This window comes from Perissodus microlepis, chromosome 10, assembly GCF_051167445.1.
Source record: "Perissodus microlepis isolate ML-2025 ecotype Zambia chromosome 10, ASM5116744v1, whole genome shotgun sequence".
NCBI classification, from domain to species: Eukaryota; Metazoa; Chordata; class Actinopteri; order Cichliformes; family Cichlidae; genus Perissodus; species Perissodus microlepis.
In genome coordinates this window covers 24,145,720-24,161,120 of record NC_140470.1, presented here as the reverse complement: position 1 = coordinate 24,161,120, position 15,401 = coordinate 24,145,720, and the positions used below count along the sequence as shown (strand labels likewise).

Here is a 15,401-nt window from a genome sequence, read left to right as displayed (position 1 = left end):
ATAGTATAGATTTTTTTCTGTCTAAATTTCCATTGTGTGCAAGGAGAACTTAACATTTGATCATAGCAGATGAACAGAACAAGGATTTGTTTGTTGTTTTATTACCAAAACAATTTTTCACTTATTCATGAACTACTTTAAAAGATGGGTTTTTGATGTGAAGGCTGGATGTCTTCTTCAGTGTTTTTCCGGCCAAGGACATGTTATGTTTTGCATGAGCTAAGTCTCTTAAAAGCTTTAAAAAAGAAAAAAGATGGACCTGATGTTAATTTTGATTGATTGATTTATCCTTTTTCATGTCAATTAGTTCCCAGAAGAATGCAATTTAGATCATTATTTCCACTATGTGTTCATGTTGCTATATACCATCAGCGACAATAACTCAAAGGCAGGACCTCATAATAAATGCATGTCTTAAATGACAAATTGCAACACTTACATTGCATATAGATGGAAACAAAAAAGCACAGACACACAAACACACAATGCTAACCCTAAACCCAATTCCTCAGCCCTCTACTGCATATTTTGTCTGCTCCTCCTAAAAGCTCATTAGTCACACGTATTTACGTTTGTACACAAATCCGCCCGGCAACAAACACAACAGGAGCTGTGGGCTGTCCTTGCATGTGCAATTCATATGCATTCATGTAACAGGCCATTCAAAAAAACCTTATGTGTACAATTACACGCTCAGAAACACGTGAGAAAGTATAGATGGATGGGCACACTTATAGACAATCATTTCAGCATGAGCACACTCTTAGGAAATTGTACTACACAATTGGGGAAAATGCACACACATTGGCAACACTGGTGGTCCTGCTTGCAAAGAGCTAAAGCTCCTTTTTTTTGTCTCTCGTGGGAGGCCCAGACAAAAGCAACAAACTGACAGGTAAACAAGCAGTCATGTTTGGGCAGACCTACCTGAGTAAAGCTCTCACCCTTCTCAGCCTCTCCCATCACACCCTCCTCCCACTGTCAGGAGCTCCAGCCAGTGGTTCTAACTTCCCAATGCCCCTGCCTGGGTCTACGATTCATGTCTGAAACCTCATCTGCCTAGCCTTTAACTTCGTACCTTGATGCAATCCATAGCTCTGAAGGAAAACAGAGCTCTCAACTGAAACTGTTAAGGTGCTACACATGAGATGCCTCGCAAGTGACGTAACAAAGCAGCCATATTGAGCTCCGCAGCTCTCCAACTGATTGCATTTACAATTGTAAAACTTTTGAACAAAATATGTTCCAGCCATCCTACGTGTTAATCTGCAGACTTGCAGAAAGTTGTGTTAGTGGATATAAACGCAGTGCAAAGGTTTTTATGTTTTTCATCATTTAACAGCTTCAGTGTGTAAAGAACATTACAACATTTTTACTAATAAGAACCTACCAGAAAAAATATTTTACTATAAATCCCCATTGCTCATACAGCTATGATTTGAAAAGAAGGACACTGAAATTGTAGTGGCTGCACATATTCTGATGGATGCAATATAGTATAATACACTATGATGCCCACATCTATCAGCATAACACCACTAGGCTATGGCTCTAAATGTAGGCCTGCATTTTCATAATGCATTAATTTGGTGCAACATGGTTCGGAAAAGAGACGATGCTTAGCACTGCGTCTGTGCACAGTACATCATAATTCAAAATATTCACATTTATTGTAAAGCTAGCTAATGAAATCGTATTATTATATCACAGATTCCTCTGAAAGTAGCGGTGTCAGCTGACTCTCTACCTAAAATCACTCAGAATCTACGTAAAGGACTGCCATGACTGCTTCACGTTTTATCCTGCAGACTTGTGTTAACAAGTTAACTTATGTGTAAATGTTTTTTTAAAATACAAAATACCTCAGGGCTTGGATTTACATACTTAACATGACTCCTAAGAGAATCAACAGTTCCAGTATCATGTTCACTGTGCAGATCGGGGCAAAGATGTTTAATCTTACAAGCTACAACAAAACAAAAAAATGAAGACATTTTTAACAAGACAGAACAACAGCTGAGGCATTAACCATTTTTCTGGGCAGTGTGAGTCGCTCTGAATGGTCTTGTTTAATCAAAGCTGGTAATAAAAGTCAAATGTCAGAAAATAACTTAAAATCCATATTGAAATCAGGGAATTTGTAATAGATATAATATATAAATATATAAAGCACTTTTAGATGCTATAATATGAATTTGGCATGGCACATTGTCGATTCAATGTGTTTCCTACCCAACAATAAGGTTTTAATTGCAATGCTGAATTGTGTAAAAATCTTTTCCGATAAATTCAAACCAAAAATAGCATATCACCAATCTTCATCGTTTGCATTGCAACATGTTTAAAAATGCCACGAAACCCTGTATGTTTGTCAGTTTCGACATGGAAACTGAACATGCGTCACACTAATTGACAAATATTGATCAAACCAAGTAACCAGGCCATTAGGACAGTGACATTTTGTTTGATAAGTGTATTATACACTGCTATTTTAAGTGCACAGAGATGAACACACATACACACATGCAGACACACACACACTCAGGCAGCAAATCCCTGTCAACTTCAGCCTTTCCAAACAATTCAAAACATTTGGGAATAAAGTCGAGCAGCGTAAGACAAGAGTCTAACAAAAGCCACCCACACCTGTTTTATCACTGGAGTGTGTTTCTAGTGTTTTCCCTCCAACTAAACATTGGAAACGGGTTTGCTCTTTTTTGCACAGCAGATGTTAGACAAGGGGAAAACCACGACTACAAGGACAGAGAGGGAAGAAGAGGCTAATAGTTCCAAAACAAACTGAGTGAACTGAATGAATAATGTATTTAGAAATTTTGTACAAAGACCCTGCTAAAAGATAAATGATCAGCAAGAAAAGGTTTTCTCACCTAATTATTTAACACTTTTTTAGCTAGCTAAGAATGGACAAATTGCTTTAAAATGATTAGAATAGATTTCATTTTAAAAAGTAAATCCTTTTAAATTTTAAAAAGGATTAAAACACACACACACAACACAATCTTTTACTGCCACAAATGTAGCCAGTCTGATATCAGCAGGCATTTATGGTGGCTAATGTTAGTCATTTTCATCTCTCATAACTGAATTGGTTTGCTAAGTTTTATACTCTTATCCATTTCTCCCTCTGTTATGTTATGACGTCTAAACATCTAAACACTCTTGTTTCCTGCTCAGTTAGTACCAAAACCAAATTAAAATCGCCAAGGATATGTCATAAAAATATTTGAACCTTTTTTTTTAAGTGGGACTTCATTTACTTAAGCTACTTAATTTTATGTTCAAATTGTCACCAATATGTACAGAGGAGTCTGGAGAGAGTTACATCAGTGAGTGCCTACAGCCATCTGTAAATCATCCGTAAGGCTCTGTCATGGTTTGTGGCTACATTTCAACCAGTGGTGGATCTTGTTGAAAACGGGTAAAATTATAAACACAGACAAGCACCATCGGATTGCAACCAACATCCAAAGAAGAGCTTTGGATTTCCTTCAAGAAACTGGCCTTTTGCCTTTCCACGTTTCAATAAATCACAGATTATGCATTGATTGATCGATTGACGGATGGATTAATGGACGGACGGACCATCCTTAATCGAAAGTGCTACCATAAGCATTTAGAAAAAGACTATGTTGAGGAAATTTCTTCAAATTTAACACGACTGTTCACTTTGATTTAAAGATGACGATGGGTTTAGTAGTAAAATGTCAAAGAACACAACGATCTCACAAAACACATTTTTGCCTGTAGCATAAGGATTCATAATCTAACTGACAAGCTTTCACAAAAAAAGTCTAGCACAAGGATAAAATGATGATGATGCAAAAAGTCAAAGGTCAAGGGTTATATTTCAAATTATATTGTCACAGAATGGCATAGATATAAGCTGTAAGTGGACATAAGCATACAACAGAGACATGGTAAGTCTAGTTTAGTGGTAACTCTTTTAAAAGAAACAAAAATATGTTTATACATAATGGAGACATAAAAGTGTGTCTCTCTGAGAAAGTGAAAAAATGGCCCATTTTGTTATTTTGTTAGAGACATTTTTGCATTTCAACATATTAAAATCTGCTCATCTGCTCAGCTTGGTGTCTGCACATGCTTGGTTTATTTAAATGTATAGTATGCACGGTGCAGCACAGGGGTCATAGGTTATTTTTTATTGGAATCTTCATGATCAGATAAAACTAACAGAGCGAAAGAAGAGCTGAACTCTGCGTCACACAGGCAGCCATGTGAATCTGCTGTTGCGTGTGCTGCTCTGGGAAAATGCATTTTACCGACTGAAGATAACCAGAGTCCCAGCAGTTCATCCTCCTACTCCTCCTCCCTATTTAACCTGGGCTGCTGGGTCAGGCTACTGTGTGTATGTGCTGGTATTAGCGCATGTATATACCTGTGTTGATCTATACCTGTGTTTGTGCATCTGGCTCGGCGGTGAGCATGGGAAAGAACGAGGGCAAAATACAGAGAAACCCATTAAAGGATGAATGTTTTACACAACATTTGTGCCTAAAAATCAAGAAGTACAGCAAATTTTAATCACCAAAGAAGTGATTGTGGTGCTGTTTCATACGCCTTAATATTTATAAAGGATCAGTTTTATCCCTCATAATCAAAACACTTTACAAAGAGAACAGCCAGACATATACTGCTTTCACAGAGTAAAGGATCAGCGTTTGAGTCTTTGATTGATGAACTAAGAAAGGTTTTTATTTCTCCACAAATATGTTGCTGCTTTAAATAGAAGTCTTCTAAGGAATCTCCAGCCTCCCTGCACCTTTCTTGGCCTTTTTAATGACAGTGTTTTTGTGATTTTTATCAGAAACCAGAACGTGAGAAGGAGCTAAAGTGCTTCTTGCTAAAGACTCTCGTGTAGGACTTTAAAACACCAGATACTGTTTTATCTGGCAATCAAGATAAAACTGCCAGAGTGAGTTCACTGCTCCAGCTATTCCCACTCTCCATTCCCATACCTGGATCATGTAGAATTCCCAGAGAAGGGCAGTAAATTGTCCAGCGGGGAGACGTTGTCCTCTCCCTCCTGAATACCTTTCACCCTGAGAAAACGAGACAAGAATGGAGGCATGTTGAGTTTCACCCATGTGTCCTTTCTGAAAAACACATACATCACTTTTCGTTTTTTTCTTCTTTTTTTTTTCCGAGGGAGGCCTGAGGTGGAGTAGCATCTGCGTGTGTTCATGTAAATATCTGCTTAAATGCATTCAGTCCATGATTTTCTCAGGTCCACCACCTATTATATTGAGATGAATGGGGAGTGCGGTACTTTCAGAGAAATTAAATATGTGGTTGACCTTTTGTTGATGGACAAACATCACTGAGGCTCCAGAGCAAATATGAAAGAGGCGGATTCAACCTCTTGTTCAGTTTGCAACGTTTACTCGCTGCAGAGAAGTTCAAACCTCGCCAAGAACATGTCAGCACCTCTGGCTAATGTGCAGGATGTGATATTTATGTATTGGCATCTCAGAAAGAAATTAAATCCGCAAGGCGATGCTGTGGTCAATTCAGGGTTTGTTATCAGCTCTCTAAAGGCTGAGGTGTAAGTCAGTGCACCATATGGATGACTGGCAGACTCATTTTTACCGGTGCAGGAGGAGTCATTTGCAATATTTACTGCTTAACCAAGTAAATGTCGGCACCTTTAATGTGGCAGTGCCGTAGCAGGTAATGCTATTATCATATTTCAAGTACAAAACAGACCAAACCCATAAAAAGCGGGATATCTAACAAATGGAAGGCTATTCTTTAAAGTTAAGCTTTAAAGATTTTGTCCATTAATCAGAAGGTAAATATTCCTAAACATATCATCAATATTTTCACATTAAAGAAATTCTTTAAAGATGAAAAATCTTGGTTATTTGACATGACAAGAACACAGGAAGTCACTGCAGCCACCTGAGAATGATAATGTCCTGTGCATTACTCAGCGTGACAAAGGTGCAAAGAAACTGAATTAGCAGAAAAGCTCTAAAGTGGTTTGTGATCAGGTTTTTTTTTACACATTCACTTCATTTGATCCAAATTATTAATCACTGAGATCTCTCCTCACACCATCTCAGCGAAGAAAATTTCAGAATTAGCATCACGCGGTCTGGCAGAACTCTGAGCCTAGTTCTGCTAGAGGTTTCTTCCTTCCCACTGTCGCCAAGTGTTTACTCATCTGATTGCTGGAGTTTTTTCTATATTATTTGACGGTCTTTACCTGATAATATAAAGTGCTTTGAGGTGACTTGTTGTGATCTGGCACATCATGAATAAAACTGAATCAAATACCTATCTTCACCATGAGACTGAAATAACACAAGATTATAAGACACCCAATCTGATCTGGGAGCATCATGGGACATAAGGACACCTGGGCTACCTTAATTAACCCCCTGCAATGTTTTGACATGTAGTTGTAAAGAGACATCTCTCTCATGGGGTGAGGTCCATATGTGGTCCACAATGGCCAAAGCTATTCTAGTAGCATATGATAGTTTACATAGTTCTCTGTCCAAAGAACTATGCAAAGATTTGCAGTGAGTCATGACATGATGCCGAACATCCCGTGAGAACTGTGTTTACTTATATGACGCTTTGGCCAGTTTGTCTTTTCTATTCTGCCGTAGCTGGACAAACTTGTCTTTGAAAAATGTTCCTCACCCTACTGGCAGAGCGAGTACAGGAACATTTGGATTCAGATGTATAAATTAGCATACAGCCTAGTCAGTAAATGAGCTCAAAGCTGCAGTTATCCATATATCTGTGGGTCCATGCACTTAAACCTTTACCCCTTGGAGCTCAACTAGGAGTAAGCCTTGAAGCTCTTTTCTGAACTGAGCTGTTTCAGGCCTGCTTATACAACAAAATGACTGAGTTTGCATAGTGAGCGTGGTCCCTGCCTGTGCAGCTACCTTTGGAAAAAACCCAGAAACTGCCATCTTTATTGATATATATTGAAGAGGCAAAACTCATCACACAGGCGAGGTCATCAGATGCCATCTTTATGGGGGAAAGAGTTAACGTGCAGCTGTGCGAGTATCTCAGTTTGCATGTGTGTGTGTCAGTCTGTGCACATGCACACAGAAGTGTGTTTATAACTGTTTACACTCTCCGGCTTTGCTCAGCCTGGTTCCTCCGAGCAAGCAGGTACACCAACAGGCAGGGAGTCCATGGCAGCCTCTCAATCATGTCTCCCTCCTTTTTGTTTCTCTTTTGACAGTCCTTCGCTCTTGTGTGACGGCCCACAACGTCGCCCCGGCCTGCATACCTTTTCAGCGCTCGTGAAGCGAGACTACTAATGCACTTGCTGCTCTCTTTGCCGCCTCATCGGCCCACACTGAGCTGCAAACTCCCGTGACAGCACAGGAGGCTCACTTTGTTTCATGTTTGCCCAAAAATTGTTTCAATATGTATTTTTGGGACCGGTGATGTTTGCATAATAAATCTTTGTGTCAGTGGAATACAAAGAGAGCTATAGGTCAAAACCTGGGTGGGTCACACTCTCTCTCTTTTTCCTCATTAACTCTCCTCTACTTTCTATTCTCTTTCTTAGCCAAGTTGTTTTTCCAGCCTGCTGTCAGTAGGTTTATATAGGCATGGTGCAGAGGCTGGAGCTGTCTCTTTTAACAGTTCTCATTCTCCATGTATCGTTACTTCACGTGGCCAGGTACAGTAAGCTGGAGGAGTATTTGCAGAGATGCACAACGTGAAACAGCGAATCATGCTATGAACATTTTTCTGCCGTATGACTCAAATACAAAGCAAGACTGAACATTAGCTGCTTCAGTGTTCCAGAAAAATCCATCATCAAGCTGAGCAAGCTTCGGGCTCTTTGACTAAAGCCAAAAACAACTTATTTAGAAAATACCCGTCAATTACACTTCCATTATGTTTAAACTGAATTTTTTTGAGATGGCCAAAAAGAATTTTTGCTAATATTGTGCATGATGCACAACAGAGTTCATTCTCTTTAAAACAAATTCTCTTTCAGCGTGTTAGTGGTTTAAAAACTGTTTGTGAGGTTTCTATATAAAAAATACTTCATTAAAATAGAACTCAAGTTTAAGAAATATGCTTCTATATAAAAGCTATGATTTTTTTTAATGCATTGGCCTTGTTGCACAATGCCAGGCTCAGATTATGAGAGTTTTGGATTTAACATTTAGCAACAATCCACCCCTAATTAGATTTCCGACACTGGCCTTTACACTCTCATGAGTCACTGGACTCCAAGGAGGCTGTGTATATTTTTAAGCAGTAAAAGGTACTAACACAATTTTTCCTTTAATGTGCAATATGAGGAAAACGTACAAAATGATGTAAAATTTAATTTAACGAAGTTTGAATGTTTCCTTGTTTATGTTTTAACATTCTGGCATATATGTGGTACAGTGGAGCAGAAGTTGACACTTTCACCACACACTGAGGTTAGAACCTTGCCCTCCTGGACTCGTGGTCACTAAAAGTAGAAAAATGACATGTATGCCAGTCCATTTCAACCAGTAAACTAAAACTTTTTTGAAAAACACAGTTGCACAAATAACTAACCTCTGATATGGGTATGACCACAGTGTGCACCACCCCACTGGGAAGCCTTTATACCACAATAAGGCTACATTAAAGTAGGCTAATTTCTATTCTGAGAGTGCCAGTGGTCATCCCAGATTATCTGGTAACCTCCCAAACTGCTTGCTGGCATGCTGATAGTATCAGCCGCGACAAAGACAAATCTGAGACCCATAATATAAAAGGGAATATAAGCGACCATACTGTTGGCAGTCAAAGTCTTACCTTGAATAGACAACTTTTGCTGACAGTGTCTATCCAACCACTTTGTTGTCAGTTTAACCTTGTGTTTTTCCACCTCACTGCAAAGTAATGCTGCTACAACCACAGCCTCCATCTTTGTTTACATCTACGCCCCCATGACATCACGTGAGGTCGTGCGTGTTGTCCTCTGACAAGATGACGATTATAATTTCCTGCAGTGTGGATGTTATTCTATTATTGCCAAAGTCACTTTGAGTGACAGTAGAATATCTGTCAAGTTTCTCCTTACATGTGTGACCTGGCCCGATTTCCAAATAGTTTAGTGTTTTAAAACTGTGTTATCTGATCCTGGCATTACTGATAACTGGAACATCGAGCAGCTGACAGTACACAAAGGTATGAAATACTATACTGTTTGTAATCTTGTATTTGTTGTCATTTTCTGTGCAAAAACTGAGCGGTTGAAGGCGCTATCACATAAACTGTATATAAAAGATGGCCAAAGTCACGCACTGGTTTGCAAACTCCTTTTAAGGGGTTTTCCTAATTTTATTTTCTTTATTTATTAGTTATGTTTTTGATTTGTTTGGGGGAGGGGGGGTTGCACCTGAGGTGACCATATATGGACAACAGAGTGGACTGCTGTTATGGAGTTATCAGCTAATGCTAAGTGCCATAGAAAGTTGGCATTGACTGTGTGAATTCATGGCAAACAGAAGGATGTCTGCTAAAAAGTCTTAATATACAGGCTCCTTAGAGTACCGCATGGTCGGCCACATTGTTCCTGAAATAATTACATAAAAAATGCTGTAAAAGGGCTTGAAGCTCAGCAGACATCTACCAGCTATACTCACCTGTCCTGGTATCCAACTGTCAATCAAAGCGGCCACAGCCCTAATAATGCAAACTTGAATTGGATTAACACATTTTAAATGGACAGGTCATAAAAACACCTTTGCTTCCATACTACTGTGGTTTCAAAGGGATGAAGTAGCTATTAAAACAAAAATCTGTTTTTCTACCAGATTAAAAACATGTTTAATGTGTCGTGCTGCAAATGTTTTAGCATGGGAGCCAGCCTCAAGTGGCCATTCCACGAACTGTGATTTTGGCACTTCTTATTGTACTCACTGTTCAACAACTTCTTGGCAACTTCACCCAAGCAAAGCCTCACAGAAGCAGCATTTTTCAGAATAAAAGCTCTAAAAGCCCCACTGTATACTCAAATGAGGCACATAACAGATGAATGTGGAGTTTTTAGCAGCTAAAGATATATATTTCAACACTGACTGAAATGAAAACATGGATGAGGATTCTGGGTTTGAAAAGTAAAAGCAATACACATTTGGCTTAAATCTGCATTCTCTCCAATTTGTCAGCAGGCAGCAACTCCTGTGGTTGCAAAAAGAAGCCAGATTATACAGATATTTATAAAAATAAAAATAAAAAGATTGCACCCTCCCTCGATTTAGTTGAACACATGATGGTATTCATTTCTAAATTGTGGTTTCCATTTGAGTCAAAAAGGAGGATAAAGTAGAGTATGCTTTACAAGTCACTACCATCCAAGTGTGCAGTGTTTTCAGTCAGATCAGCCTGTCACTCGTCACAGCCGGTTTTAAAAACCAAGATGGTGATGGCTATGCTTCCTACATAAGTTGGTAGTGAGAGAATGAATATCAGATTGCCCAAATGCAGGGCTCTAAATGAGCAATCGTGGTTTTCTCTAATAGTTTATTTTGTAAAGTAGTTCATCACATCAATTTTAGAGGCGATGATAAGTTGGCACTGTGTTCAACTTATTTCTGCTACACAAAAGTGGACAAGTAAATTAAATACTTGAGGTTTATTCTGTCAAGCAAATGAACTGCCATGGTGAGAAAACCCATCAAAAATCAGTTAAATCATCTGAATGTGAAGCACCAAAGTTCAGCCACTTTCCTGCAAATCCAACAGTCAAAACCCTGTAACCAGAGCAGCCACATGACCTCGAGGTTTTTATTGTCCCTCGCTGGTGACAGAAGCAGAGGGAGAGGGGGAAAAGTGGGCGGACAGTTTTCCTCGATGAGCCAGAGCCTGGAGTGAAAGCGGGTGAGAGTACAGCGAACTTAGTGGGACGAAGCAGGACAACGCTATCCCAAACACAGCAGAGTGCTATAAGCCACCGCCATAAATCTCAGATCTCGTCCACAGCTAAGCTTTTTCAGTGCTGTGTGCTGCTCCAGAGGCCAGAATCCAGATGTTGAAGAAAGAGATAGTAAATAAAACAATCTATCAAAACTGAAAACGGGGGAAAAATAGGATTTTTTTCGTGTAGCTGATATTAAAAAGCACAAATTCTCTACCTGTTTTAAATCATTATCAAATTAAATAGCATACACAGCAACAGGCAGACATAGAGAAACTCCCTCAGTGAGTGAAATCAGTATGTTAATCCCATTTGGGATAACATAGATATTATAGCACCACTGGTCCATTGTAGCCCAAGGTGTTCCTGAATAAAAAACAGGCCTGCTCCTCTGGATTAGTTTTTATCATTTATGGTGCACGTGGATTGGAAGGATAAACAGATATGGAAGCCTCATTGTGGAACAAATATCTGAGGCTTAACATCTTATCGTCCAGAACATGGCGATGGCTTATTGTTTAAGACTCTTTGCCTCTGGACATGAACTCCTGCTGGATGCTGATGATCTCTTGTGTCAATGCTGCTACTGCACGTTTCTCAACTTTCAGCTGGCTTGATGAATAAAATGTAATAAGAGAGCACCGAGAGATGTGCAGCTACTGCGTGAAGTTTTTTGTTTTGTTTTGTATTTGAGCAGCTGGAATCGAATGCCAACTTAGACCTATAAACTGGAAATAAAGGATGGACTATAATGGCTTCCATTGTTTAGTGAAGCCTTACATCGAGTGTTTACAGAGGGATAATACACGCTTATATTGTGGTAACTTGTCAGTAACAATGTACATAATCAGTATACCCTGAATTCTCCGTGGCTCCGCTTGACTTTGCTTTTCAGACCTGGAAGCTCTATCTGTCTTTTATATAATTTATAATTTAACAATTTATGCATAGAACACACAGAATTATTCCGTTTCATAGCTGAAATTATGGTGTCAGGTCAGTTGAAGGAAATTAGGTCAGTGTGGTCGGCTGCTAAATTCTTTTGGCTCCACAGATATTACTCCAAATACTGGAAAATGGGGTTCACGCAGCTAACCTGTTGCAGCTATGTCATCCAATCAACATGCACAATAACTCAATTCAGCTTTGATTTTGTCCTGTCTTCCTCCCCTCGGCAGATGGCTGCTCCTCCCTGAGCCCGGTTCCTTTGGGGTCAACCTTCAAGATCAATAAAGTTTTATTGAATTGAATTGAATTCTACCGGAGGTTTCTTCCTGTTAAAAGGGAGTTTTTCCTCCTCACTGTCATCAAGTGCTTGCTCAAGAAGGTCGTCTGATTGTTGGGGCTTTCTCTGTAGGATTTCTACCTTACAATATAAAGTACCTTAAGGCAACTGCTGTTGTAATTTGGTGCAATAGAAATTAAATGTAATTTTATTATTGTAGCTAAAAAACAAACACATGTATTCAGCTGATCATTTTCAGATTTTTGTTTTACAGTACTAATTTGTTATTGAAGTCAGTCTGTCAGATATAAAAAGCATGAATGAAATAAGATGAGTAAATCTTATACTTTATATAATAAAGAAGTGAAACTCTGTCACTCTGGTGCTGAGTAAGGCTCTCCAGGTCAGCCGGTTTTAGTTTAGCCAGTGAAACATTACAACAAAAGGAAATATCACTTAGTCAGCATTAAGTTTATGCTCAGATGAAAAACTGGAAGCTGGACGTCCGATTCTCATCAGCACTAAGCCCGAGAGAGCTGCCGAGTTTGGACAGAGTGGAAAAAGGGAATGATGCCTCCTCTTGAAAAGATGATCTATGCACCAGACCTGTTTATGTTAGTAATCTCCAAGCCCAGTGTAATCAAAACATCACTAATTTCACTGCCGATTGGAAACTGTGACATCTGTGTTTTCAACACACTTCAAGGGGGACTTCTTCAAAGGGGGGGAAAGGCAACTGGGAAGCATCCATTCCTTATAATAACCCTAGTGATGAGAGGATGACTTCATCCTTGTCCACTTAAATGTTTTGAAGAGGATATATCCACAGTAGTGGAAACTTTATGCAGTAAATACCTCGGCATTGCTTGCTGAGAGTGTGTATAACAGGCTGCCGTGTGTCCGTCTGAGCATCTGGGCAGGCTGGCTGTTTGGGTGTTTAGCTTGTTGACATGCCGGCAGATTCTCCAGCTCTGCTCTGAGTTAGAAGGTCGGCTGTGATGTTACAAAAGGTTTTCCATCCCATCGAGCAGCCTGGCGTCAAGCTTGCAAGACCTTCCTGATTGATTCTACAGAGTCTGGACTGCACGTGGTGCAAAAGCACTTCTATAAGCCTCGCTCAGCGGAAATGGGCCTTAATGCAACCAGCACTGCTTTACTATGATCATCAGGGATGGGGCCTTTGTTGAGCGTCACTGCTGAAAAGGCCACAGTGAAGAGAAAAACACAAAAATGTGAGCTTTTTCTTTTCTTTCTGTTTTTTTGTGGGCTTGGCAAGAGCAAAAAAAGACAATAAATATAAAATGTGCAATGCTTGGTGTGTGTGTGTGTGTGTGTGTGTGTGTGTGTGTGTGTGTGTGTGTGTGTGTGCGTGTGCGTGTTAAATGTATCCCAAACACACAAATTCACCCTTCCGACTTCTCCAAAAAGCAATCTGGCATTTTGTGCACTCTGGGCTTGTTTTTTTCCACCTCTCAAACTTGGATTAGCCCTTGTGTTATTTAGGAATAACTATTTACGCTGCAGAGGTGACCATCAGACAGCTCCTGGCCACAGATACACACCTCCTCCCCCTTCGCACATACACTCTTAACAGCCCTAACAATCCCTCCACCTATTTGCACAGGAGAGAAGAGGCCACTGCCTCACCTTCAGGGTACTACTTAACTCTTCGAGTAACTCGTGGAGTAATCACAGCATTCTCCTGCCAGCCTACTGCCTAATTAGAGTGTGAGCGTGTGTGTGTGTGTGCGCGCGCGAGAGAGAGAGAGAGTAAAAGACTCATTATTTAGCATCCCAGGTCTCACAGGTTGACAATTACACATGCTTATGGAGTATTATTACTATTTTTTGGATACAATTTCATACGAAGTAGCTGGAGTCAGTATTGGAGTCTAAAGGAGCCATAACACATTTACTTTGTTGCTCCAGTCAAGCAGAAATTTTACATGTCTGAGGCATAAAGTTGGTTTAACTGCAAACTTTTAATTTACATTAAAATATATGAAATATATTTTAATTGTTATTATTGTCTTTTACCATAATAAACTTGATTGTGACAGTAATATCCAGCAAAAAGTGGCTCCTGATTCTAAGCACAAGCACCTCCTGGTAGTAAATGATTATGGTACAAATTGTCTGGCTTTTCTGCAGTTTCGGGTCTGTGGATTCCATCACTTAGTATCTCCTGCATGCACAGGATAAATATTAACATGACCAGATACAGCCTTCCCTGTCTCCAAGAGGCACCTTGGGAAGCAGGTCTCTCCGAGTCCTAAAGGGAGGCCTGCAGTTCGCCTTTAATCCCTCCGGGATCCCTCTCTCAGAGCTGGGCTTTGCTTTGTGCGCAGCTCTTGGCCGAGTTAAAAAGGAAAGTGTAAGGGTGGGACAAATTTCGCACTTTCTCCCATGTCTCAGGCCAAAAGAAGGAGCTTGTAAATTGAGTATGTGAAGCTGGAAATACTCCCTGCCACACGAACTCTGCGGTGGTTCAGTGGTGGGGCCGGCTGTGTGCGTGGGCTGCACAATCTTGGCTGCAGACGCTTGAAATCCGGCCTGAAAGTGTGTTTTGTCCCAAGGATCAACTATCTAGCAAAGACAATTAGGACTTGTAATAACTTTTCAGTCACTCATTTTTCTTTTAAAATAAATTTCTTTTAGGTTTTTTTTTTATTGTATTTTCTTTGTTTTATTTCCATTCGTGGCCTAATCGGTGATGCAGTCCTTCCACGGCTACGGTGTAACTACTCTAATCTCTGTCTGTGTTTCTTGTGGCCTTCGCTGTTACTTTGCGTCTCTCTTCAAGCTTTTTGCCCGTTGATACAGCAGCGCTGCAGAGCTTACCCGACCTAAATCTTCCGTTTATTTGCTTTTGCAAGAGTTGTTTTGTTGGCATGGCGTTTTTACTCTATTTCTCGCTCTCTCTGCAACCGCTCACGGACACACAAAGGCCTGAATGGTTTCGTCTTCCTTTTACAGAAAACATTAGCCTAATTATTTCCCCTTTTTAGGGCGCAAACGCTTGTTCACAGCTCGGTCATATTTCCTCCATTTAAAACCTCAGACCATTTTTAATGGGATGCAGATCAAATGTTTTACTTTGAAGGACAAAACAAATCTGGACCCTGCGTGCAAAAATGAACAATTAGTCGTTAAATAATCATCTGCTAACAGAGAGGTTCACAATGGTCAGACGGCTTATTGTTTGCCGACCCGGTTCATTATCGAAGAGGAAAATACGGCCAGTGCGCA

At 39.9% G+C, this 15,401-nt stretch overlaps 1 long non-coding RNA gene across 1 annotated transcript in view; it reads right to left on the bottom strand.

The window, feature by feature from the left end:
- Nucleotides 1–8,924, bottom strand: part of LOC146379481 (uncharacterized) — a 70,483-nt gene extending 61,559 nt beyond the window's left edge. The window contains exons 1-2 of the long non-coding RNA XR_014801437.1: nt 8,821–8,924; nt 4,998–5,081 (exon numbers count right to left, since the gene is read on the bottom strand). This is a non-coding gene — a long non-coding RNA (uncharacterized LOC146379481). The remainder of the gene's footprint in view (nt 1–4,997; nt 5,082–8,820) is intronic.
- Between the last annotated feature and the right edge of the window lie 6,477 nt (nt 8,925–15,401).